We start from the raw sequence: 26,689 nt of genomic DNA on the forward strand, positions 1-26,689 counted from the left end.
TGAGGTAAACAGGCACTCTGAGCCGTGGCAGGTGGTACTTTGGAGAGCAAGTTGTCATTCCCTAGTTAGACTTCTAAACACACAGATTCTACAACACCAGGATTCTGCTTCGGGACAGAAATCAGCAGCATTTCTCAAAGGAGGGACTGTTGGTGTTTTGTGTGGGACAAGTCTTTGTTATTCAGGACTCTCATGCACTGTAGAAAATTTAGCATCCCCCCCATTCCATCCCCATCTCATGAAAGATTGTCCCACATTTCCAAATAATACCTTGGAGGATTGGACCACCCCAGGTGAGATTTACCAGGAGAAATTCCTGCATATACCCACACAGTGCTGCCATGTACTCTCATGTAGGTTGTTCCCCAAACACCTCTCACAACTAAACAGAGAGGCCTGTGTACAGAAGGAGAACCATGAGGATGTGTGTTGTCACATCCTTTGTTATAACAAAAATTGGACACTACCCAAATAGCCATCAGTCCACAAATGGAGAATTAAACTATAATTCAGTCATACAACAGAACACTATGCAAAAGTTAATAATCTAGATCTCAAAAAACCATGTTGAGTAAAATTTAATAGGCAGCATAATACACTTTATAAAAAGTTTAAAATTACAAAATCATAGAATATATTTGGACACACATACACACACACACACGAACTAAATATCTTCCAAATTTGGAAGAATGGTTGCCTCTGAAGATGAAGGAAGAATTGGACTGGAGAAATTAACATAGAAGATAAATTCTGTGTGGTTCTATCACTTAAAACGGTAAAGACAGGATGTGAAAAAATATGAAAACAACATTTGTTAGTTTTGAATGATGGGTGCATGGATAGGAGTTTGTTGCATTTTCTTCTGTATATTTCCATATTTTACCCCCACTTTGGCTGCTGAATGTACAGTGAATGGGGGTGAGTGGAAGGGTGAAGATGGAGATTGGGTGGTGGGAGGCAGTACTGGAACCAGAGAGGAGCCAAGCGAGGACCCCAGCATCCCTTTCTCAACTGCTTTGAACTCCAAGAGTGTGCGACCACTTTTTTGCTTCATTTCTCTATTGCCCAAAAGGTTTTCCTGGATGAACACTTCCCCTTGTAGCATCCTCTGCCTTCCAAGTATTGAAATTGTCACCTAAGCAAGCCAGGAACTTGTCAACAGCTAGATTTTTTAGCAGAATGACACATTCAAGTGATGTCTAAATAATTTAAGTCTGCCCCATCCCCATTCCTACAATTTTGCTTCTACATCCTTTTTTGTCTTGAACATTTTTTTATTGTGGTAAAATATGCATAACAAGGCTGGACACAGTGGCTCATGCCTGTAATCCCAGCACTTTGGGATGTCAAGGCCCAAGAATCATTTGAAGCCAAGAGTTCGAGAACAGCCTGAGCAACAAAGCGAGAACCTGTCTCTACAAAAAAAATTAAAAGTTACCCAGGTGTGGTAATGCTGCCTGTGTAGTCCCAGGTACTCAGGAGGCTGAAGTGGGAGGATCACATGAGCCAAGAGGTTTGAGGCTGCAGTGAGCCACGATTGCATCACTGCACCCCAGCCTGGGTGACAAGGCGAGACCCTATCTCAACAGTGTGTGTATATATATATACTATTATATTATATAATATATACTATATATACAGTATATACTATATATACTATATATGTACTGAGGCCCAAACTATATAGCATATATTATATATAGCATGTATAGCATATATTATATATTATATATAGTATATACTGTATAGTATATATGGTATATATATTTAATATAGTATTAAATATTGTAAATAATATACTGATATATAATAGTATGTATTATATATTTTGATTAATATTTATTATATAATACATACTACATATATAATAGTGTATGTTATATATAATAGTATGAATAGTATACTAGTATATACACTAGTGTATATAATATTTTATATTTTATATTATATATTTTGTATATATACACACATAGATAACATAAAAGTTACCATTTTAACAATTTAAAAAGTACAGTTGGCCAGGCACAGTGGCTCATGCCTGTGAACCCAGTACTTTGGAAGGCAGATGCAGGAGGATTGCTTGAGCCTAGGAGTTCCAGACCAGCCTGGGCAACATGGTGAGACCTCATCTCTATAAATTTTTTTTAAAAAAACTGGGCGTGGTGGCGCATGCCTGTGGTCCCAGCTACTTGGGAGGCTGAGTTGGGAGGGTCGCTTGAGCCTGGGGGTTTGAGACTGCAGTGAGCCATGATTGTGCCACTGCACTCCAGCCTGGATGACAGTGTAGGGCCCTGTCTAAATGCATTCACAATGTTGAACCACCACGACCACCATCCATCTCCAGAACATTTTTCATCATCCTGAACTGAAACTCTATGCCCATTAAACAGTAACTTCCCATTCCCCAGTACCCCCAGCCTCTTGTAAACTCTGCTCTACTTTCTGTCTCTGTGAATTCCACCGTTCTAGATAGTAATTACTATTCCACTATTCCAGATACTAATCACTCCATGTAAGTGGAATCATACAATATTTGTCCTTTCATGTCTGGCCTATAGTATAATGTTTTTAAGACTCATTTATGCTGTAACATATATCAGAATCTCATTCCTTTTTAAGGTGAAAAGAATTATAGTCCATGGTATGTATATGCTGTATTTTGTTTATCCATTAATCTGTTGATGGACATTTGGATTGTTTCCACCTTTGGTAATTGTGGATAATATTTCTATGAACACTAGTGTGCAAATATCTGTTCAAGGCCCTCCTTTCAATTCTTTTGGGTATTTGCCCAGAGATGGAATTGCTGGATCATACGGTAATTCTGTATTTAACCTTGTGAGAGACTACTAAACAGCTTTTCACAGTGGCTGCACCATTTTACAATCCCATCATCAATACACTAGAGTTCCAGTTTTTCCACATTCTCACCAACACTTCTTATTTTCCTTTCGTTCCCCAAATATCTGTCCTAGTGGGTGTGAAATGGTATCTCATTGCGGTTTATCCTATAGTTTTTTTTATTATCAGTGTTAGGAAAGCATTTTACATATTTCTGTCTGATTGATCTATAACACCTATGTTTTTTAGTATTTCAGCATTTCCCAAAGTGTGCTCCACAGAATATTGATTGCATTATTAGAGGTTTTATTATTAGAGATTTATTATTAGAGATTTCATATATTAGAGGTTTCTGTGGGATAAGAAAAGTGAGGGAGGGAGACTCTCTGGTTAAGTAAGCTGAGAAAGGAAGCAAACTCCAGTAGAGTCATTTCCAGCGCATATATAACTTCTGCAAATTCAGCAAGTGAGTAGGAGATGGTAACTCAGTCTCCTGTCCTTTGATTGGTCTCAGTTTTTTCAAGTCTTTTATGCTGAGAATGATCCTGTTATTTAAAGATACGCATCTTTTTATACAAATGGTCCATAAATAGAGTCTTTTATGTAGTGCTTGAAGAAAATTTTATCTGTCGCAACTTTGAAGGAAAAACTGCCTATATTCATGAAGATGTAGTTCGTGGGCTCTATGTTGGCACTTTCCCTAAGGGATTTTCCAGTTATTTTGACTCTACACAGTTTTCACTTTGAACTGACTTTAGAAACTACCTCCCAGGTAAGATGCAATTTTACTGTCTATCTTCCCCTTGAAGATTGGAAAGACCTTGAAAAGCCCTACTGTAAAGGAACCTGATTAACACAGTTTAAACCAGGAGTTGGCAAACTTTCTCTGTGAAGGGCCTGATAGTGGATATTTTCAGCCCTGTGGACCAGACAGTTTCTGTTACAGCTATTCAACTCTGCCGTTGTAGCTCGCTAACAGCCATAGACAATGAATACATAAATGAATAGACATGGATGTGTGCCAATAAAACTTTATTTAGAAAAATATGCAGCATGCTAGATTTAAAACTACTGGCAAGCAGTAGTTTTCTGACACTTGGTTTAGACCATCATGACCAAGGTTTATTGAATGGCCTTCCTCTCCTTTTTTTTTTTTTTTTTTTTTAAAAAACCCTAAAACCTGTAGTAAACCCTTAGATTCCTACACTTGAATTCAAATATTAGAGGGCTTCACCTCTTCATGAATGACACTGAAGGTTGATGACAGGTTGTTACTTTTCAGGTGTCTGGATTTTCATCTCTGTGGTACCAGAACTAGTCGCTTGGTGAGTGTTAAGGGCTGAATTATGCCAGCCCCTAGACTGATATATTGAAGTCCTAATTCATAGCACCTCAGAATGTGACTGTGTGTGTAGATAGGATCTCTAAAGAGGTGATGAAGTTAAAATTAGGCCTTGAGGATGGGCCCTAATACAGTGTGACTGGTGTCTTTATAAGAAGAAATATGGGCACAAAAAGAGGTACCAGGGGTGTTTGGGTACAGAGGAAAGACCATGTAAAGAGGTGGCCATCTGCAAGCCAAGGAGAGAGGCCTCAGAGGACACCCGCCCTGTTGACACCTTGATCTTGAACTTTCAGCCTCCAGAAATGTGAGAACATACATTTTGTTGTGTAAGCCGTGCAGTCTTCGGTATTTTGTTATGGCAGCCCTAGCAAACTAACAACAGTAGGTGATTGTAACTCATCTACCCCACCTCACTGAGATCTTAAATTTCTTTGCTCATTCCCAGATACCCAATATCACAAGTATCTTGTACCAAATTGTATAGGTGGAGTCAAGTGCTTTAATTATATTTGCATATTTGGTGTGTTTATAGATCTTAAGACATATCCCTCCTGCATGTTAACACTTATAGAATAGATTCTCACAAGCCGGGCGTGGTGGCTCATGCCTGTAATCCCAGCACTTTGGGAGGCTGAGGTGGGTGGATCACAAGGTCAGGAGATGGAGACCATCCTGGCTAATATGGTGAAACCCCGTCTCTACTAAAAATACACAAAATTAGTCAAGTGTGCTGGCAGACGCCTGTAGTCCCAGCTACTCGGGAGGCCAAGTCAGGAGAATGGCGTGGACCCAGGAAGCATAGCTTGCAGTGAGCCAAGATCGCACCACTGCACTCCAGCCTGGGCGACAGAGCAAGGCTCCATCTTAAAAAAAAAAAAAGATAGATTCCCACAATGCTCTTATCTCAGTTTTCCTTTCTTTCTCTCTTTAGTTTCCTTCCAAATACTGTCCACTTTGTTTCTATTCCTGGATTCTGGGGTTTTCAAATAGATGCATATTTTTTTGGTTTATAGTGCTGCTTATTGCAGGCAGGAATGGAATCTGAGAACTAACCAGTTATGTGTAACCTCAGACAAGGTATCTATTTCCCTGACTTCCTTTCCTTACCTTCCTAGTATAATAGCATCCATATTATCTTTGGAGTTTCTAGAAGCATTAGCAGAATACAAGTGATGTGTCTGGCATAGTGTATGGCTTATGTTGTACACTTAATAAATAGTAGCTATTGAAAGCAATCAGAAGATATCTGTTTATTTCTCTTTTTTCTGTCTTTGTGATCCAAGTTGACAGCAGCTGTGTAGTCTTTGTTAACACCCACTAAAGAAGTAAAGGATTTAACTAGTTCTTTGCACATGACATTAGACACTGCTTGGTATATCATTGTTTACAGGGCTTAATCCCTCAAGGAGCTTTTGTCTCCAGGCAGACACAAGAAAGATGTGGAGAGATGACGTGATAAGGCAGAAAATGTACTGTGTCATTCCAGTTCCAGCTCTGCCCTGTGTAACATTTTACAAGTTGCTTTCTCTCTCTCTTTCTGGACCTTATTTATCTTATTTGTAAAGTGGGAGCTTAGACTAAAACACATCTCTAGTGTATCCTTTTTTTGCCTAATGTTTCACCGAGAGATCATGAGGACCAAGAGGATGACTGGGTGTGAGAATTCTTCATACCGATCTTAGTACTACCCAAACCGTGACTCCATGCCCAACATGCTTTCCTCCTAAAAGGGCACTAAAAAATATTGCCTGTAAGAAACTCTCAACCTATTCTCCTTTCCGTGCTCTCATTTGAGTTAAGCTCCTTGAATATTGAGTTCCTGCTAGAAAAATGGCTTTGTTCTATAGCATCAGTAAGGAGAGAGAGGGCAAAGGTGTTTGTGAAGAAATCCCATTGACTTCCTGCTTCTTGTGCCAACTTGCACCTAGATGCCTTGCATATCCAGGGGGAGTGGAGGGGCAGGTGGTGTGGGGAGGTGCCATGTGGATGGTGCCACAGAGAGTTTCACTTACCACATGGCAGAACAAGGGATACCACATCTGCCACTTCTGCCTTCCTCCTTGTCCTGTTTTTACACACGGGTGCGTGTGAAACAGTGTGACCTCACAAGTGACAAAGGAGAAGCATGCTTATTGACCTAAGTGGAGCTTCTGGGGGGAAAGCTGTTTTCTTTTCTGTAGTAGGGAGAATGAGAAATACGTATACATGAGGATATCTTATGGCGTGATATGCACGCTAGATTTCATCAGTATTCATGATGTGTTTCGTTCTCACCACACTGACATCTGTTAAAAACAAGATTCAGGAATGCCATTCTGGTTTCAGTAACTCTGAAACATGGCTTCCGAGGGGATGTATTACTGAGTTCTCTCTCCCATTTGACAGCCCTGATTTTGCAACTGAGTGTAGATAACTTTGAGCACTTCAGAATCTCCTCCTACAGAGACAGTAGAAGTCTAAAATGGTGTGTTCAGTGACATGCATCCTGTAAGAAGACAAATTGGTATGAAATCTTTAGTTGTTAAGGAGACTAGCCTCAATTTCATCTGTATTTCGAGAGAACTCTATTCTAAATCTCATGTAATTAGGCGAATTTCTAAAACTGTAATTAAACTGTAGTCAGCCTGGGGAAAATTAGAAATAAATTAGAAGTGTCACTGACTTGAGATTTATAGTTTCTCCGCCTGTGCCTACAGAAATTAAGGAGCTTCTCTCTTCTGTATTACAGGCTTTGATGAGAAATCCAGAAGAAAGAATATGTGAAAGAAAAAGATGACATCTATGCATAGCAAAGAAAATCTCAAGATTATTACAGTAAAAACAAAAGAAGGGCAAGAGAATACTCACTAGTTAAAGGTAAGTGGACGTTTCTGTAAATGCTGAACTCTTTGTTATGTTAGATAGAACAGAAAAGTGAGTTTATGTGTGTTTGCATGTGAGTACGCATTGACTTGTCAAGCAGGGCTTGGACAGAATGTGATATGTGATATGGCATATTAGCAAAATATTTGCATTACTAGCAAATGATGAAGAAAATTAATAAATACAGTTACTCCCCTACTTTCAAATGAAAGTCAAACACCCCTTAGTTGAATGATATGCTTACATTTTATAGGTCTTTTCCTACAGAGCAAAATAAACAAAAAAAATTAAAATGTACTAATTGTACTATGCCTTAGACATATTTCCTATATTTCCAATATTTATACACACATTTATAAAAGTATTTTCTTTTTATTCACAGTTGAGCAGCTTCACCAACTTAAGTCCAGTGGACAACTGAGCAAAGCAAATAGTTGATTCTTTTTATATGTGCAATGATTTTCATCTTTAGCTTAATTGGAGTAAGGGAGTGCTTTGTATGCTTAGTATCATTACTTGGGTTTTATTTTCCATTTTCCACTGCTTTTATAATATAAGAAGAAGAGGATGGAATATTTGAACAGTTGCACAAGCATTGTCATAATGGTAGCAATGCTATAGAAACCAAACTGCTAGGCATGTAGGCAATACAACCAGATGAGGTCTCAAAATGTTTCTTCATGAGATGCTCTCAGAAGTTCATATCTGACAGACAAAAACGGTTTGAAGAACATCGATGTAAAATATGCAAAACTATGAACTGCACGTAAGTGGAATGTGCAACAGTTAGGAACAGCATTTTATGTCTCAAAATGCTTCCTCTGGTGAAATCATTGCAGTTCCACATGCTGGCGCCTGCTGGAGAGATGTAGCAGTCAAGGACGTTGACTCTGAAGATCTTGCCCTACCACTTACCACTTGCATGATTGTGGTCAAAATGATTAATCTCCCTTTGTCTCAGTTTCCTCATCTGTAAAATGTGGGAGATATTAAAACCTACCTTACAGAGTTGCTCAGCAGATGAAATGAGTCAATATAGGCAAAGCACTTGAAAGAATGCTGAGCACATAGAAAGTGCTCAGTAATTATTGGTTGATTTTATCATTGAGTAAAGTGTACTCAGGGATGGAAATTTCATTTGTTTGTTTTAAAGGGGGCAAAGATGTGGAAGAGCATAACAGATGTTGGGGAAGTGGAAGATACCAGTTCTTTAACTCTGGGCATATTTGTACTGTTCAAGCAGCTGTCAAAGGAACTAAAGAGTGCCAGGCAGAGATAGAAGAAAGCTACAGGGGATCAGTGTACTTCTCAAACAAACTCTTACTGATTGTCTCCTTGATTCGAGTACCTTGAGAAGCATTGGAGAATACAGACTTAAAGGATGCAGGACTTTTCTTAAGTTACAAATAAGACCGTCTTAAACTCTTTGCTGTAATCTGTAAGGCTGGACTTGACCTGGTCCCAGACATTGTCTCTAACCTCACCTCCTTAGCTCCCTGTGCTCATTCTTGCCTTCTTTGATTCCGTCTAAAACATAAGCAGTGATTTTCCACTTGGATTTTTTGCACCCACTGCACAGTGCTGCCTGGCTTCTTACACTCCGTTGTTCCTGTATCTTTTTCCTTTAAGTCTCAGAATGGGGCTTCTCTGGCTTCTCTACTAAAGGAGCTCCCTCTGAGAAGTGAGCGTCCACAAATATTGTGCCCACTGTCATTCTCATCAAAAATGAATGTGAGAGCCTGTTTTTCCATATCCCTGCAACAAGGAGTATTCCGAAATTGTTTCATTGTTGCCAGTCTGATAGGTGCTGAACTTGATTATTTAAAGTAGGTATAAGAGAGGATGCACAGATATGCAATGAGGGCAGAAGTTAGTCATTCATTAACTCACCTTTAGAGCCTTCCCTGTTTTCTTTATAGCACTCATTACTAGCAGGAATTAATTTGTCTCTTCAGTTACTTTTCACCTGTCTTCCCTCCTGGTGTATAAGTTCCCTGAGGCCTGGGACAGCATTTGCCCTCTTCACAGTAATGTTCTGGGATCCTGGTCCAGCAATTGCCATATACGAGGTACTCAATAAACACTGTGAGAGTGAAAGAATGAATGAGAAAGACAGGATCTTGTAACTGAAATAGACAGACAACATCTTTACAACAGTGCTAGAGGCTCAGAAATAGAAGGGAGTCTTACAAAAAGTTAGACCCAGGTAGGCAGGAGCAATATTGAAACCATTAACAGCCTCTCAGCACAAATAAGGATCAGCCTAAACAGGCATTGGCCATAGTGCTGGGCAGGGTCTAAAAGGGCCTCTTTTGGCAGTAGATTTTACCCTTGAGGTGCTGGATTGTGGGGAGGTGGCTGGGATTCAACAGTGGGGCTCAGGGGACTGGTCAGTTGCCAACCACTATGGTGGAATTGCCAGTATCTTAACCAAGCACAGCTGTATGTGTGCATTTCTACTCAGTATCAGTCCTGATTATAGTACCAAGCAGAACTCTTTCTAGTCCTGTTTGTACTGGAATACTGTTCTCTGCCTTGGATCAATAAAAAGAGTCATCTAGGCCTGGGTGCAGTGGCTCACGCTTGTAATCCCAGCACTTTGGGAGGCTGAGGTGGGTGGATCACTTGAGGTCAGGAGTTTGAGACCAGCATGGTCAACATGATGAAACCCTGTTTCCACAAAAAATACAAAAATTAGCCAGACATGGTGGTGCATGCCTGTAATCCCAGCTACTTGGGAGGCTGAGGCAGGAGAATCACTTGAATCCGGGAGGCAGAAGTTGCAGTGAGCAGAGATCGTGCCCCTGGACACCAACCTGTGCAGCAGAGTAAGTGAGACTCTATCTCAAAAAAATAAAAAAAAAAAAAAAAAAAAAAAGAAGAGGTCTCCAAATAGAGTCAGAGGACTCTGATGCCCTCAAATTTCACCCCGAGCACCCTTCTGCCCGCATTGCATACCAGCAAGTCCTCCCTTATACCTCTTTTATTTCATGTGTGTGGATTTTGTACTAATATGTCATAGTTTTGCACATTTTAGGGATACATATGATATTTTGATACATGTATACAATGTGTAATGATCAAATCAGGGTAATTGGGATATCTATCACCGTGAATATTTATCTTTTCTTTGTGTCGGGATACCTATTTTAAATAACCATGCTCATCACCTATGAGACTGGCAAGGACAAAAAATATTTTAAATACTCCTCATTGGAAGGATATGGACAAAAAGGCTCTTGTATACTGTTGATGAGAATACCAGTAGGGGCAATATTTTTAGAAGTTAGCTTGGCAGTGCTTATCAAAATTCTAAATGCACATTCTTATTGACCAGGTAGCATAACTTTTAGGGATTTATCTTCCAGTTAAACTATCTCAAATACAAAATGATATATGCACAAGTGTGTTAACTTTAGCATTGTTATAGCAGCAAAATTATGGGAGCAATTTGTATGGTTGCTGATCAGAGAGGAGTGGATAAATGATGGTGCTTACATCTGATAGAATACGGTGAGACCTTTAAAAAGTGTCAGGTAGATCTCTTAAATGTATTAAGTAAAAGAGTGAAAAAAGCTGCCAAAATGGTGTGTATTATGAAATCCTGACACATGCTACAACATGGATGACCCTTGAGGGCATTATGCTACATGAAATAAGCCAGTCACAAAAGGATAAATACTGTATGATCTTACTTATATGAGGTACCTAATGTAGTCACATTCATAGAGATGGAAAGCAGAGTGGTGGTTGCCAAGAGCTCTAGGGAAGAGGGAATGGGGAGTTACAGTTTAATGGACACAGCGTTTCAGTTTGAGATAATGAAAATGTTCTAGTGAAGGATGAGAGTGATGGTTGCACAACAACGTGAATGTACTTAATAGCACTGAACTGTACACTTAAAAATGGTTTAAATGATCAATTTGTGTTTTATCTGTTTTACCACAGTTTTTTTAATATTAAGAAGAGGAAAACTTTCCTGGTTTTTCCAAAGAAAAAGTGTTAATAGTTTAAAATACCACCATAATACATTTTAGTGACAATCAGCTAAAATTTCTTAGTAGTCTCAGGATCTAAAACAAAAGTACAATTTTTTTTTTTTCTTGAGACAGAGTCTCTCTCTGCCGCCCAGGCTGGAGTGCAGTGGCGTGATCTCGGCTCACTGCAAGCTCCGCCTCCCGGGTTCACACTATTCTCCTGCCTCAGCCTCCCCAGTGACTGGGACTACAGGTGCCCGCCACCACGCCCAGCTAATTTTTTGTATTTTTAGTAGAGACGGGGTTTCACTGTGTTAGCCAGGATGGTCTCCATCTCCTGATCTCATGATCCACCTGCCTTGGCCTCCCAAAGTGCTGGGATTACAGGCGTAAGTACCGGGCCAGGCCTGTTTTCATTTTAAATGATGCCTCATACACCTAACTTTAGTGGTGCAAATTAAGAAACAACAAATTACTAGCCAACTGCCAAATCACAGTACCTCCTAGTTCTGCTGGGGATTAAATGAGTTAACACTTGTTCTTTTAAGAACTTTACAAGGGTTAAGTTATTTAATCCCCAGCAGAACTAGGAGATATTGTGATTTCCATTTCACAGATGAGATCACTGAGAACAGAGAGGTTATGTAATATGCCCCAGGTCACACAGCTAGTGAGATGCAGAACTGGTTGTCATCAAACCCCAAAATTATATGGCCCCAGAGCACAAACTAGTCTGAGCCACTGTTTTACCAACTCCCAGCTCTGAAGGGCTTCTGTATTAGAAGAGCAATCTATAAACTATGTTGACCTTTTTAAGATTTCTAATACATAGTTACAACTGAAAAGCTTGAGTGCACTGATACAGCTACTAGCTTTTCTTCAGTAGATGCTTGTTAACTTGAAATATGTAAATTATTTGTCTCTAACTGGGAAATTATTCTTTAACATTTACCTAGCTCCTTGGCTGGGCGTGGTGGCTCATGTCTGTAATCCCAGCATTTGGGAGGTCGAGGTGGGCAGATCACTCAAGGTCAGGAGTTCGAGACCAGCCTGACCAACATGGTGAAACCCAGTCTTTACTAAAAATACAAAAAATTAACTGGGCATGGTGGCGCATGCCTATAATCCCAGCTACTTGGGAGGCTGAGGCAGGAGAATTACTTGAGCCTGGGAGGTGAATGTTGCAGTGAGCCGAGAAGGAGCCACTGCACTACAGCCTGGATGACAGAGTAAGACTCCGTCTCAGAAAAAGAACAACAAAAAACAAACAAACGAACATTTACCTAGCTTCTTAGTGAACACAGTCATGGAGGAGAACATGGAAGGGAAGGCTACATATAAAAACACAAGTGTTCTAAGGTTTTATCAGAGAAGAGCTCTGAAAGGAATTCTCCATATTGGATGGGGAAAACGTGATCTTATATTCTTCTCCCTAAGGTTCATGTCTCCCAAAATATTAGGTTCATTTTTAAAATATAGTTCATGTTTATATTCAAACAAATTTAGGAAATGCTGAATTAAAAGGTGTTAAATAGTTTCTCTTCTGCAGGAATTCTTAAGGACTTAGATAAACACAATGAGTTGCCAAAAAACAGGTATATTAAATAATATATAACAATATATTATATAACATATAAATATAAATATATTTATATTACATTATATTATATATTTGTATTTATATAATATGTAATTGTTTCCCAGAGGTCTTTTTACCACAGAGCCCTTCTCCCATGGAAAATGTTGAGGGGTTAATGCTTCCTGGATCACTTTTTGGAAATCTTTGTATTAGGGATTTTCCAAATCTACCACCAGAGGTCAGTTTTCCCCTCGTTTTATATTCTGACTAAACATTGACAAAACTTAATTTTCTCTTTGCACACCTGAGACAGGCTGACATTTTTCAAGTAGACTTTGCTTAAAACTTTTAAGAGATGAGTGAAAGAAATAAGAAAAATAAGAATCCCTATAAATAGTCACATTTCCAAAACCTATGAGGCTGAGCCAAAGAAATAGCAAATCTACGAAGCTCTCTTGTACCAGTATGGAGAACAAATTCTCAGCCATATTGCTTGGCTCTTTTTCCCTCCTGTTTCTCAGCCAAGTGGCCTTTCTGTCATCTCAGCCCCCAAGCGCATCTGTGGGCTTATCTTATTACATCTGAGGATAAATCCCATAGACCCTTGTGTTTTTCACGGTTCAAATTATTTTCTGATTTAAATATCCTGGGTCTGCAGTGTGATCTTTCCTTTCAGTCCTAGTTGGCAGCTCTGAGATAGCTCTGTGATAATGAACAAATATGGCACTCCTGTAAATGTTCTAGTCCTGAGAAAAGCAACTATGCAGTTAATATGCTACCCTCCCTTCCCCTGCCAGGACAGACATTATTAATCAACACAGTACCCTTTCTTTATAGAACTCAGGTCTCACAATACTTTCTGAAACAGGACTCCAGGCAGGCATTACCAATAGATTGGTGTTAATGTGAAAATACTCTAAGCCTAAATTGTAAATTCCTTCCACCTCTGGACTATTCTCTGTTGACTGTCTTTTGAATGTTAATCTCCGTAATCCTCTACCCAACACACACACACATGCGCGCGCGCACACACACACACACACACATACACACACACACAGTTTTAAAAGTTTATTTCAAATCCACAATAATGAAAACCTACTCATTACAGCCCGAGCATTTCCTTATTCATACCTTATCCTTAGCAAACTATATGGGTGCAACACCTGATTTAAAGAGAAGGCTTGTTACATCCCAGCATATGCCAGAAGCTCCACACTTAGCCCATTCTGTTGTTTAACTTCGGATTCCTATTGATAACATGGCATATGCCCTATTTTAATTAGCACTTGCTTAGAGTTGCCTTTGTGTGAGGTATTTAGGAAATGGCCTGAGTTCTTGATCAATCTTTAGTAAAAGCTGTGGTATTAAAGGTATTAAAAGGCCTAACCTGTTATGGTAGACTTTGAAACTAATTGTCATCTGACAGTTTCATTTCTTTTTAATGCTGAAAGCTTATTTTAGCATTAAAGAATAAGAGGGTAATATAGTGTAGTCATTAAGCATATCCTCTGGAGTTAGATGGGGTTCAACTCTTGGCTCCCCCACTTACTGTGCTTTGGGGTCTTTGGAGAGTTACTAATTAATCCTTCTAAGTCTTCTGGAAAAAAAAATTAAAAATAATACCTACCCCATTGTGGTGCTTTTATAAAACATTATTTTGCATCTACTTTGTATCAAGTGCAAAACATCACTGTGAGGATTGAATGAATTGGGAATTTACTGCACCTGGCACCAAGGTGGAACTATTATTAATCTTTTAAAGCACTTTTATGTTTCGGCTGAAGCCATCACGAAAGGTAGGGGCAAAAGAAGACATGCGTGTTATTGAACTGCAGATCGATTAGAGATGAGATTTAGGTGTAGGCTGGCCAGCAGGGTCAATATTTAATTTTTCAATTAAATATTGTGCATTGGAAGTGAACTTTCCCCCGTGGGCAGTAGGGTATGCTGTGCGAACAGGATAACTACTGCTAGCACTGGTTTCAGGTGACAATGTCTCTCTTCACCTTGGGGGAGTGTGATCGTGAACTAATGAGCAGCAAGTTCAACTATGCTGATAGTTCTCTAGCTTCTGTTTCTTGTGAACTTTAACTCCATGTGCGTTTCTTACGGCAGTAGAATTGATTAACATTTACTGCATGTCCTTTCTGGCCAATGCAGTGTTGAAATGAATTTACCATGTAAGTAGGAGGTGACGCTAATACACTGGATGTTGTTAAGAAGGCATCATGGAAATACTATATAAATTAACTACTGATGAGAGATAATAACACTACGAAAAACCATGGAAGAGATGAAAGCCTTTTAAAGCAATAATAGCCCATCACCTACCTTCCTATTTGCCTAAGTCACTGTCTGGCTGTGGAGAGGTAAGGAGAGGTAAAGTACATAAAAGCAGAGGGTTGCGGGTAGGTAGAAATAAAAGACTGTTATAGTTCAAGTCCTAATTACCAAAGCTAAAGTCAACAGCACCTATGAATTTTCTATATTGCATCTATATAACTTGTTATTTAGAATCTTACATTCATTATTTTAGCTTTGTCTCTTGAAATCAGCTTCAGAAATGACCTTCCTAAGCAAATTTTAAATTCACCTTTGAATTTTTAAAGAAGTTGCTTTTTTATTTAAATCCCACATTAGGATTTAAGGTAGTCAACATATATCTTACCTCAATTCTTTTGTCTTATAAAAGTAATTCTGTTTCTGACAATCTAATAGGAGAAAAAATATCTCATTTGTTTAATATTTATTTCTGATTATCAGTGAAGGACTTTTGTATATTTATTGGCTGTATTTCTTATGAAAATTGCTTATTTCCATCCCTCTTTTTCTGTGGATTTGCTTCTTATATTAGTAAGTTAAGAGAGAAACAATTCAGAGGTGACAGACTAAGGCACATGTGCCTTAATAATACAATCCTGACGGTGCTGTGGCTTTCACCTGTAATCCTGTTGCTTTGGGAGATCAAAGTGGGAGGATCGCTTGAGTCCAGGAGTTCGATGCTGCAGTGAGCTATGATCACACCACTGCACTCCAGCCTGGGTGACAGAGCGAGATCTTGTCTCTAAAAGATATATAAATGTAAATATAACAATACAATCCTGATTTAAAAGTAATCCCAAATAGTTGGAGAACATAAATGTTCAGCTTCTGCCTGATCTTTAGAGTGGCTGATAACCCATTCTCCCTTTTAGAGTCATTCTTGAGCTCACAGATGGCTGGTTCCTCTGTCTGAGGTCCCTGTCAGCCCTGTGGCAGATGCAGAGAACTGGAAGGGCAAGCGTCCTTGTAGTCCCTGCGGATTTCCATAGAAGAGGCAGGTGGTACTGTTGAACAGTCCTCCTCGGCAGACGGCAGTGGCATCATTTGGCTTAAAGAAAGAGCTTTAAGAGAAGATATGTAATTCTGGCTGGGCGTGGTGGCTCATGCCTGTAATCCCAGCACTTTGGGAGGCCGAGGCGGGCGGATCGCTTGAGGTCAGGAGTTGGAGACCAGCCTGGCCAACATGGCGAAACATCTCTACTAAAAATACAAAAATTACCCGAGTGTGGTGGTTCGCACCTGTAATCCCAGCTACTTGGGAGGCTGAGGCTGGAAAATCGCTTGAACCTGAGAGGTAGAGGTTGCAGTGAGCTGAGATGGCACCACCACACTCTGGCTTGGGTTACAAGGCAAGATTCTGTCTCAAAAAAAAAAAAAAAAGATATGTAGTTCCTCCATCAGTCTGGGCAGTAATTGAATCTTATTTATTTCTTTATCTTTCATTTGGAGGAAATGTTGTCTTGATGAATAGCCAGAGCGTTTTTTGCTTATTTGTGTGTTTTGTTTCTTTGTTGCCCAGGATGGTGGGATAAGTGAAGAATGACTTGTTTTGCCAAAATGAGATTTCTCTTAGGGCCATGCTTTAGAAAATGGGATTTCTTTAGTAAGTTGGCAAAGCTTATGAACCCTTTCTTAGAAAAATATCTTTTAAAATTAAACTTAAATTATTTTGAAATAACAGTTTCTAAAACATTGAATACTATAAAAATTTTATATATTATAAAAACAAAGGTTCTTATATATTAATGCAATAAAAAACAATTTCTAGTAATAGATCTAATAACTACTGTAATGTCAAAGTTGTCAGGAGTATAAACAATATTTTGCAATATATGTAACCACCATGATGTGATCTCAAAATATCTGTGGTTTCTATTGGTGACTGAGTCACAAGTACTGCTAATATTTCTATAGTTTGTTACCTATATTCACAATTGAAGAAACACTAAATTCCAGTTAGAGACAGTGATAATAAAAATTTATAAATTGCCCATATAATTCAAGTTCTATTTTTGAAATCTGTGCAAAGATCACTTGGGGCTTATGGATGCCCCAAAGTGAGTCATCCTTGGCTGGAGTGGGGATAAGGGTTGACTACAAAGGGACATGAAGGACTTTTTGAGGTGCTAGAACTGTTCAATCATGATTGTGATGATGGTTACGTGACTGTATATGTTTGTCAAAAACTTACAGACTATATGCCAAAAAGGGTGAAGTTTGCTGTGCGTAATGAGGCCTTGATAGAAGAAGTAACGAAATAAAAGAATTAGGAAGGGAAAGAAAATAAAAGAAAGAATAATGAGTTGAATATTCCTGCTAGTGAGAAGAACTACTGTATAAAGGTCCTTGTTGTATTGGAATTGGGTTTCCTACACAGCTATTCAGTGCTTTATTGAGAGTCCATGTAGCAATAGGGAGTGAAGTGAAAAGACTCTGAAACAAGACTCCCTGAATTCAAATTCTGGCTCTGCCACTAATTTGCTGTGTGACCCTGGGCAAGTGACATGACATCTCTATGCCTCACTTTCTTCATCTATAAAATGAAAACGATAATAATTGTACCTACCTCATAAGATTTTTTGAGGGTTAAATGGGCTTATATATTTGAAGTGCCTAGAATAGTGCCTGGCACATAGGAAGCATTATAATGTCATATAGTATTTAGAAATGCTTGGGGAAGAGGCTGAGGCCATGATGAGGACCTTAACACCAGTAACTGCATAAGTAATCACAGAAAAATAGTATTTGGTCAAGAGAAGTTAGTCATTAATTTTTTTAAATGAGTGTGTGTCCCAAAGACACATCAGCTTACTTGTTAATATACTTTTAAATGCATTTGAAACACCTTTTTTTTTTTTTTTTTTTTTTTGGCTCTGTCTGAACCTCAGCTCTCAAATGGATCCAGTCCCCAACATCCTCTTCCGTTTCCAAATAACTTCCTCTGTTGGACCACCCCACATGATGCATTTCCAAAAGACAAAGCCAGTGATTTTTATGCAGTGTTTGCAAATAACAATCACATCCAAGGATATAATAAAGGTGCCAGGTCTTCTGGTTGACACAGGCAGTGAATACTTATATTTGAGTCATTAATTATGGTTGGTATGCAGTACCATCCAGACAGTCCAGAAAGCTGTGTTAAATATGTACAATGCAGGAAAATGTTCTTCAGCGAAGTCTCCAGTGGAGTCCTGCTGAAGTGTTTCACTAGTTGGAGCACAGTTTGTGGGTTGGCAGATAAATGACCTATAAGTGAAGACTTTTAAAATAACTTTCTATTGCCACACACAGTACCAGACAACAGCCTGGTTATCTGGGAGACCAGAACCACAGAATTATGGAAACCTAAAATCATGAAGTCATCCAAAAACTTTTTTTAAAATAGTTTCAGCCTTTCTCACTAAAGCTTAAACACAATTTGTTTTTGTTTTGTTTTTGTTTGTTTGTTTGTTTGTTTTTTGAGATGGAGTCTTGCTCTGTAACCCAGGCTGGAGTGCAGTGGTGCAATCTCTGCCCACTGCACCTTCCGCCTCCCGGGTTCAAGCGATTCTCCTGCTTCAGCCTCCTGAGTAGCTGGGACTATAGGCTTGCACCACCACGCCCGGCTATTTTTTTTTTTTTTTTTTTTTTTGTATTTTTAGTAGAGACAGGGTTTCACCATACTAGTCAGGCTGGTCTTAAGCTCCTGACCTCGGGATCCGCCTGCCTCAGCCTCCCAAAGTGCTGGGATTAGAGGTGTGAGCCACCACGCCCGGCCTGCAATTTATAAGGTAGCAGAAAGGAACATACGACATATCACAATGACTTCTTTTTAGTGTCAGCATACAGTCAATTCTCATTATTTGAGCTAGTTATATTCAATAAAGTTGCCATGAACACCAAATTAGCAAATACTGAAACATCACACCTAGGGAGAAATGAGTTATGCTGCTCTAAACCTCGTCACAACATTCTCATTAGCCAGTCAGTACATAACCTTGTTTTAAGTGCGTTTCTGTTTAAAGACACATTATTTAATATATATAGTTGATTCATTAACATTGAACTCATGCCAACAGTACTATAATTCATGTTTGAATGAAGCTTATCTAAGACATATTATTTTTTTTACAAGGACATCGCATCTGTCTTCCACTTAGGAACTTTGTCCATTTGGGCTGCCCTGACAAAATACCATAAGCTGGGTAGCTTATAAACAACAGAAATGTATTTCTCACAGTTCTGGAGGCTGGGAAATTCACCATGAAGACACCAGCCCATTGGGCATCAATGGATGAGGGTCCTGCTAATGCCACTTGACAGTCCACTTGATTTGGTAGACACTGAGAAGGGTCCACTTTCTGGTTCATAAATGCTACCTTCTCATGTGTCTTCACTTGGTAGAAGGGGTAAGGCAGCTCTCTGGGGCCTCTTTCATGAGGTCACTAATCCCATTCATGAGAGCTGTGTTCTCATGAGCTAATCATGTCCCAGAGGCCCTATCTCCTATCATTCTTACGCTGGTGATTAGGCTTCAAACTATGAGTTTTGGAAATACACAAACATTCAGACCACAGCTAATTCAGCAGTTCAGCCCTGTCCTTGGGAGGCATTTTAAACAGCAAAATCACCAACCAAAAGCACCAACATGTGAAAAACCTGTTGCTAAATAGACTATGAAAGGGACACGTGTACCTAACATGAGCTGAAACAAAAGGGCAGTGCTTTATTTTGTTATACCTAAGCTGAGAACAGGAGCATTGGGTGACTCAAATTTTTTGCTGTTCCCCACAAGTCAGAGAATGATTGCAAAAATACCTCGAACAAAGACCATGTATGGTGGCTCATGCCTGTAATCGCAGCGCTTTGGGAGGCCAAGGCAGGAGGATCACTTGAGCCCAGGAGTTTGAGGCTGCAGTGAGCTATGATTGTGCCACTGCACTACAGCCTGGGCAACAGAGCGAGATACTGCCTCTATTTTTTTTTTAAGTACCTTGGTATTGATTTTGGAGTGGTGAATGAATTCTAACCAGTAGGCAAGTTTGAATTTGTAAATAATGAGGACCAACTATGTCAATAAATTTTGTCTCACAAAAAAGGGCCCTTATGGTCCTTCCCTTCATTCCTGAACGACATTGGCTAACTATACAACTTACATTGGACTCATGCCCACTGAGTCATATATATAAGTCAGAGCTCAGCTCTCCCTGCCCTATGGTTCACCAGTCTCTCCATCGGAGAGCTTTCAGGGCATAGAGGTCTGCAAGCTACTGCCTGTGGGCCAAATTCAGCACAATGCCTATTTTGCTACTGTCCTGAGCTAAGAATTTTTTTTCTTTTTCATTTTTAAATGGTTGTGGGGGGAAATCAAGTAACTATTTGACACATGAAAATTATACAAAATTCAAATTTTGGTGTCCACAGATAAAGTTTTATTGAAACAAAGTCATGCACATTTGCTTACATGTTGATAGCTGCTTTCATGTTATAAGGCAGAAATGAATAATTGCCATAGTGATCATATAGCCCACAGAGCTGAAAATATTTACAGTCTGGTCCTTTATAGAAAAGTTTGTTGACTCCTGACCTAAAACATTGCAGCTTATCACATTGGAGGCTCTTGCACAGGCAGTTAAAAGCTCTGTATGGAAGTGATACCTCACCTAGCAGGGTTTCTGTCTCCCCTGCCCCCTCTCCTTTTTTTTTTTTTTTGTTTTGTTTTGTTTTGTTTGTTTTGTTTTGAGACTGAGTCTCGCTTTGTCGCCTAGGCTGGAGTGCAGTGGCATGATCTCAACTCACTGCAACCTCTGCCTCCTGGGTTCAAGCGATTTTCCTGCCTCAGCCTCCTGAGTAGCTGGGACTACAGGCGCACGCCACCACACCCAGCTAATTTTTTGTATTTTCAGTAGAGACGGGGTTTCACTATGTTAGTCAGGATGGCCTCGATCTCCTGACCTCAAGTGATCCGCCAGCCTCGGCCCCCCAAAGTGCTGGGAGTACAGGCGTGAGCCACCACACCCCGCCCCTCTCCTTTTAATGTAAGTTTAGATTTCAAATCCCTATGAATGTACTTTGTATGTTGAAGCAGATTAGAAAGTATCAGGCTGCTTCTATTAACAGATCTGCAGAAACCAATTTAAATGCAACTGAAGGGAACTCATCAGAGTGAAAATAAAATAATGACACCGACATTTTTGTGTTAAAGTTATGCCATGAAATTCCAGTAGTGTTGTTTCCTATCAATTAAGAAAGTAATATTTGTTTCATTTTGTCTTTATTTTTCGTTTTAATAGCCGAACATTATCTTAAACATCACTTAGGCCAGGGCAATCCGAGAGAATTTTCTACAAAGTTGGACATGTTTCAGATCTGTGTTATCCAATATGGTAGCCACTAATACCTGTGGCTGCTGAGCAGTTGAAAGGTGGCTGGTGTGACTGAGGAACTGAATTTTTAATTTTTGTTTAATTTTAATTAATTTAAGATGAAATAGTCACATGTGGCTAGTGACTAGCTTTTGGGGCAAGGCACATCTAGACTCAAGATTGCCAACTGCCCTGCAGGCTTGGTTTGTTGCCAACACTTAAAGATTGGGAGACTTTATATAAAGGTCTGAATTGTGGCTTCCCGTGAAAAAATTGGAGGATCTGGAGACACTGGGGATGCCCTCACTGGACAAAACATGTGCTCTCTAGTCCCCACTGTTCCCTGCCATCCTGTACTGAGCCTGCTACATTTTCATTACCTGCCTGGCCTCTGTTGGCACTTGTATGTGCAATCCCTAATCTAATTCAACCTCAGATGACTCTTCATACGGGAAATGCCCAGAGACACAAAGTGCCTTATGCAAAGTCATTCAGTAATTAATACTAGGGCTGGCACCAGAATCCAAGGGCCCGGCTGGTGTACTCTCTCCCAGAGATCCGACTACTGGCATCACTGGGGCTATGTGAGGATGGAGGAAAAGGGGGACCAAGTAGCGCCTGGGTGTATCTAAGCTGCCCTCACAAATCTCATCCTCACTTACTTCCAGGCCATGGGTAGGTTGGGCACTGGGTGGGTGAGGTCTCTGCCTTCTCCCCATCTGGGCTGACTCAGTGCGAGCCACAATGGGGAGTGAGGGCGTGGGAGGGAGGGAGACCTGAACTTTCCCTGGTCCTTTCCGTCTCTGACTTCCTCTCTCATTGTTTACCCCTGCCAAGTCCAGTGTTCTCAGGGAGGGCACATCTGGTAACACATTGTTGGCCATTTATCCTCCCTGGCATCTTTGCTTCACAAAGTTCCTCTGCTCTTTTGGATCCACCTTTCTTTTTCCAAAGAGCTTTTGGCTTCTTCTGATGATGGCCAATTAAATATTAGACCAGAGTAAAAGTAGACTACCTACTTAAATCCACACAAGAGGCTGTGAAATAGTCTTCCACAGTATGAGTGTTACATATTATTGGGCATTTCTCCATTCTCATGTCCCGTTCAGGTCCCTGAAGTGCTTTCCAGGGATTATCTTGTTTACCAACCCCAGCAGATCAAACATCTTGACTTATCTGAAACCTGAACATCTCTAATTCAGAAAGAGGGAGTTTAGCACAGTGACTCGGGAGACACATTCACCTGAATTTGAGCCCTTGTTCTGCCAGTTGCTAGGTCAGTGACCTGGAGAAAATCACTTAACCTCCTGAGCCTGAATTTTTTTCAAGTGTCAAAATGCTTACTTTGTAGGGTTATTGGTGAGAAATAAATCTGATCATGAATGTAAAGTAGAAACCATGGCACCTGAGACATATGATTGCTCTGTAGATGAAAAGAATGTAGGGTTGTTGTTGTTGTTTTTGATATCCCTTTTCATACCAGTCACAGCTGTTGCTAGAAAGCAATTCTGCTGGTTTAATCAAGCCACTCTCCCTTCTGAGATTTTTCCCAGGGATTATTTTGCTTATCAACCCCAGCAGATCAAACACCAAACCTGAACGACAAATTTCAGCCATTTTAAGTCATCAGCGTATGGTAATTTGTCACAGTAGCCATATGAAACGAACACAATGGCAATGGTGTCTGCTTTATAATAGAATCAGGTTTGCCCTAGGCAGTACCATTCAGGACACAGGCGTGGGCAAAGACTTCATGACTAAAACACCAAAAGCAATGGCAACAAAAGCCAAAATTGACAAATGGGACCTAATTAAACTAAAGAGCTTCTGTGCGCAAAAGAAACTATCATCAGAGTGAACAGGCAAGCTACAGAATGGGAGAAAAATTATGCAATCTATCCATCTGACAAAGGGCTAATATCCAGAATCTACAAAGAACTTAAACAAATTTACGAGAAAAAGAAAAAACATCAAAAAGTGGGTGAAGGATATGAACAGACACTTCTCAAAAGAAGACATTTATGTGGCCAACAAGCATATGAAAAAAAAGCTCATCGTCACTGGTCATTAGAGAAATGCAAATCAAAACCACAATGAGATATCATCTCATGCCAGCTAGAATGGCAATCATTAAAAAGTCAGGAAACAACAGATGCTGGAGAGGATGTGGAGGAATAGGAATGCTTTTACACTGTTGGTGGGAGTATAAATTAGTTCAACCATTGTGAAAGACAGTGTGGTGATTCCTCAAGGATCTAGAACCAGAAATATTATTTGATCCAGCAATCCCATTACCAGGTATATACCCATAGGATTATAAATCATTGTACTATAAAGACACATGCACACATATGTTTGTTGCAGCACCATTTGCAATAGCAAAGACTTGGAACCAACCCAAATGCCCATCAGTGATAGACTAGACAAAGAAAATGTGGCACATATACACCATGGAATACTATGCAGCCATAAAGAGAATGAGTTCATGTCCTTTGCAGGGACATAGATGAAGCTGGAAACCATCATTCTCGGCAAACTAACACAGGAACAGAAAACCAAACACCGCATGTTTTCACTCATAAGTAGGAGTTGAACAATGAGAACACCTGGACACAGGGAAGGAAACATCACACACCGGGGCCTGTTGGGGAGTTGGAGGCAAGGGGATGGATAGCATTAGGAGAAATACGTAATGCACATGGGGCTTAAAACCTAGATGATTGGTTGATGGGTGCATAAAACCACCATGGCACATATATACCTATGTAACAAACCTGCACATTCTGCACATGTATCCCAGAACTTAAAGTATAATAATTAAAAAAAAAAAAAAAAACAGGTTTGCATTTGAGGGTTTTGAGCCTGAAGATAATTTGGCCAGATTTCAGTGGGTTGCAATCTAACATAATATTTCTCAGCTGGGTGCAGTAGCACACACCTGTAGCCCCAGCTACTTTGGAGGCCAAAGTGAGAGGATCACTTGAGTCCAGAAATTCAAGGATGCAGTGTACTGTGGGTACCTGTGAACAGCCATTGCTCTCTAGCCTGGGCAACAGAGTGAGACCTTGTCTCTACAAAAAATTTTTTAATAAAGCAGTTTCTCCCTGAAAGATCCTTGGAACACCTGCTTTTTCTTCCTGTCTGTAAGCATTCAGCAGCTAAGAACACCTGCTTTGCATCTTCGGGGATGCTTATTTAGAAATGCATTACGGAGAACCACCTGCAAAACAGTACCTGTTATTAAGGGCAGACCCAAAATTTAGCTTTGAGCTACTTGGTGTGCCCTGGCAGTCAAAGCAAAAAGTGATTCACCTATATAAAATTTTTAGTATTTAATCTTTCTAACTCAGAGGACAGGGTACTTTATTCAGCAGGGGAGTCTAGTTTTCATCTTGAATAAATGATTAATTTCACAGAGAATAAAAGATGAATAATAGCCTGTACTACTGTCTTTTTTCTGCTCCTTAATATGTTAACTGAAAACACTGAGTATTTCTTTACTCGACAAATATTCCTTGAGCCCTACAATGTGCCATGAAGGATGGAGAAACAATAGAGACCAAAAGCAGACAAAGTAGTTTCCAGCTCTCAAAACCCCACAGCCCCATGGAAAAGATCAAAATTAAATAGTCCCATAAATAAATGTGTAATTGCAGACTAAGGTAAGTTGAAGAAAAGAATCACTGTTCTGAGAAGTTATTTATCAGAAGAACCTGGCCTAGGCTGAGGGAATCATGGACAGCTTTCTCCGGACATGACTCTTTAGCTGACAGCTGAAGACTGAGTAGGACTTAACCAGGAAAAGGAAGAGGCTAAGGGTTCCATATGGAGGCAACAGGGTGTGCAGTGGCCATGCAGCCAGATGTTGTAGTGTGTTAGAGGGCAGAAGGGGAAGAGGGGGCGTGGAGCAAGGGGCACCAGAGAGGTACATGGGGCTTGACCATGGACACAGAAGACTCTTGAAGGTCAGGGGCATATGGTTAAAATGAAAGAACAATTGGGGGCATGGATCTGCTCCCCAATCCATAGTATCTTGTGAGTCTGCATTCTTTTAGAGGTGGGTGCCCAGCCTTGAGAAGTCAGTATGGGGCTTTCTTTATCTCCATTTGATGGATTCACTCATATTGTTGCCTGTTCACAAAATATGGATGTTGACTATTTCTTTCTTTTCACTGGGCAGTGGTCAATGCCTTAAAAAGCTTTTAAGCTGGCCAGGCGCAGTGGCTCACACCTGTAATCCCAGCATTTTGGGAGGCCGAGGCGGGCAGATCACAAGGTCAGGAGTTCGAGACCAGCCTGACCAACATGGTGAAACCCCATCTCTACTAAAAATACAAAAACTAGCCAGGCACGGTGGCACGCACCTGTAATCCTGGCTACTCAGGAGGCTGAGGCAGGAGAATCGTTTGAACCCGGGAGGCGGAGGTTGCAGTGAGCCGAGATCTTGCTACTGCACTCCAGCCTGAGTGACAGAGTGAGACTCCATCAGGAAGGAAGGAAGGAGGAAGGAAGGAGGAAGGAAGGAGGGAGGGAGGGAAGGAAGGAGGGAGGGAGGGAGGGAGGGAGGGAAGGAAGGAAGGAAGGAAGGAAAGAAGGAAGGAAGGAAGGAAAGAAGGAAGGAAGGAAGGAAAGCTTGTTCGCCGTGAGTCTCAACATAAGTATAATAGAAGCTAAGGTTAGAGAGTTCCTCATGGGAGTCCCTGGAGGACAACACAGCTACTTGCACTTCTGGGTACACCCTATGCAGCTGCCTGCATAGGCTGGGCCTGCTTTCTGGGCACACCCTTGACCTCATGCAGCACTAATGATAGTGTTGAAATGCAGCTCCTTGAAATGTGCTTTACATCAACCCGATGGCACTGCTCACCTGGAGCAATAAACAGCATCTATTGATTCAACCCTAATCCCACCACTTGGGGAGGCCGAGGCAGGCGGATCATGCCCTAAGATTACCATTGACTTTTTCTGCCCCTGGGCCACTACATGTTCATTGAAGGAATACCTTCTAATTTTATCTTCCTTTGCTGAAAAGAAGAACCATCTCTTATACAATGCATGGTTTCTAGCCACATAGTATAGATTTGTAAAAAGCGAGGGGAAGCATACTTTTAGCGCAGAACTGTTTTGTGGTTTTTTTCCTTCCCCATGTCTGATCTGTACTACTCATCTGCTTGATGGACAGTCTTGTCCTAGTTTGTATCTCCATTGTTAAAGCAGCACCCTGATTATTTCCTGTTTGAGGTCTTTTGAAGAAGGTGTTATGTGTTTTCTGCAAGCTTTTATGATTTTATTCAGACAGGCATCTGTTACCTGCAACCACCTTTCTCCTCTAGAAGCACTCTCTCCCTATAAATGAAATGTAGCTATATGATATTTTCTAGTTTCCTTCTGGAGATGGGAACATACGTGTTTT

General features: G+C 40.3%; 1 protein-coding gene across 1 annotated transcript in view; it reads left to right on the forward strand.

Annotated features, from left to right (window-relative positions):
• Window positions 1-26,689, forward strand: part of FRMD4B (FERM domain containing 4B) — a 361,154-nt gene that overhangs the window by 95,527 nt on the left and 238,938 nt on the right. Inside the window, exon 2 of the mRNA XM_009200361.4 lies at window positions 6,918-7,045. The gene's annotated coding sequence lies outside the window, so the exon portion shown is untranslated. The remainder of the gene's footprint in view (window positions 1-6,917; window positions 7,046-26,689) is intronic.

This window comes from Papio anubis, chromosome 2 (assembly GCF_008728515.1).
Source record: "Papio anubis isolate 15944 chromosome 2, Panubis1.0, whole genome shotgun sequence".
Taxonomy (NCBI): Eukaryota; Metazoa; Chordata; class Mammalia; order Primates; family Cercopithecidae; genus Papio; species Papio anubis.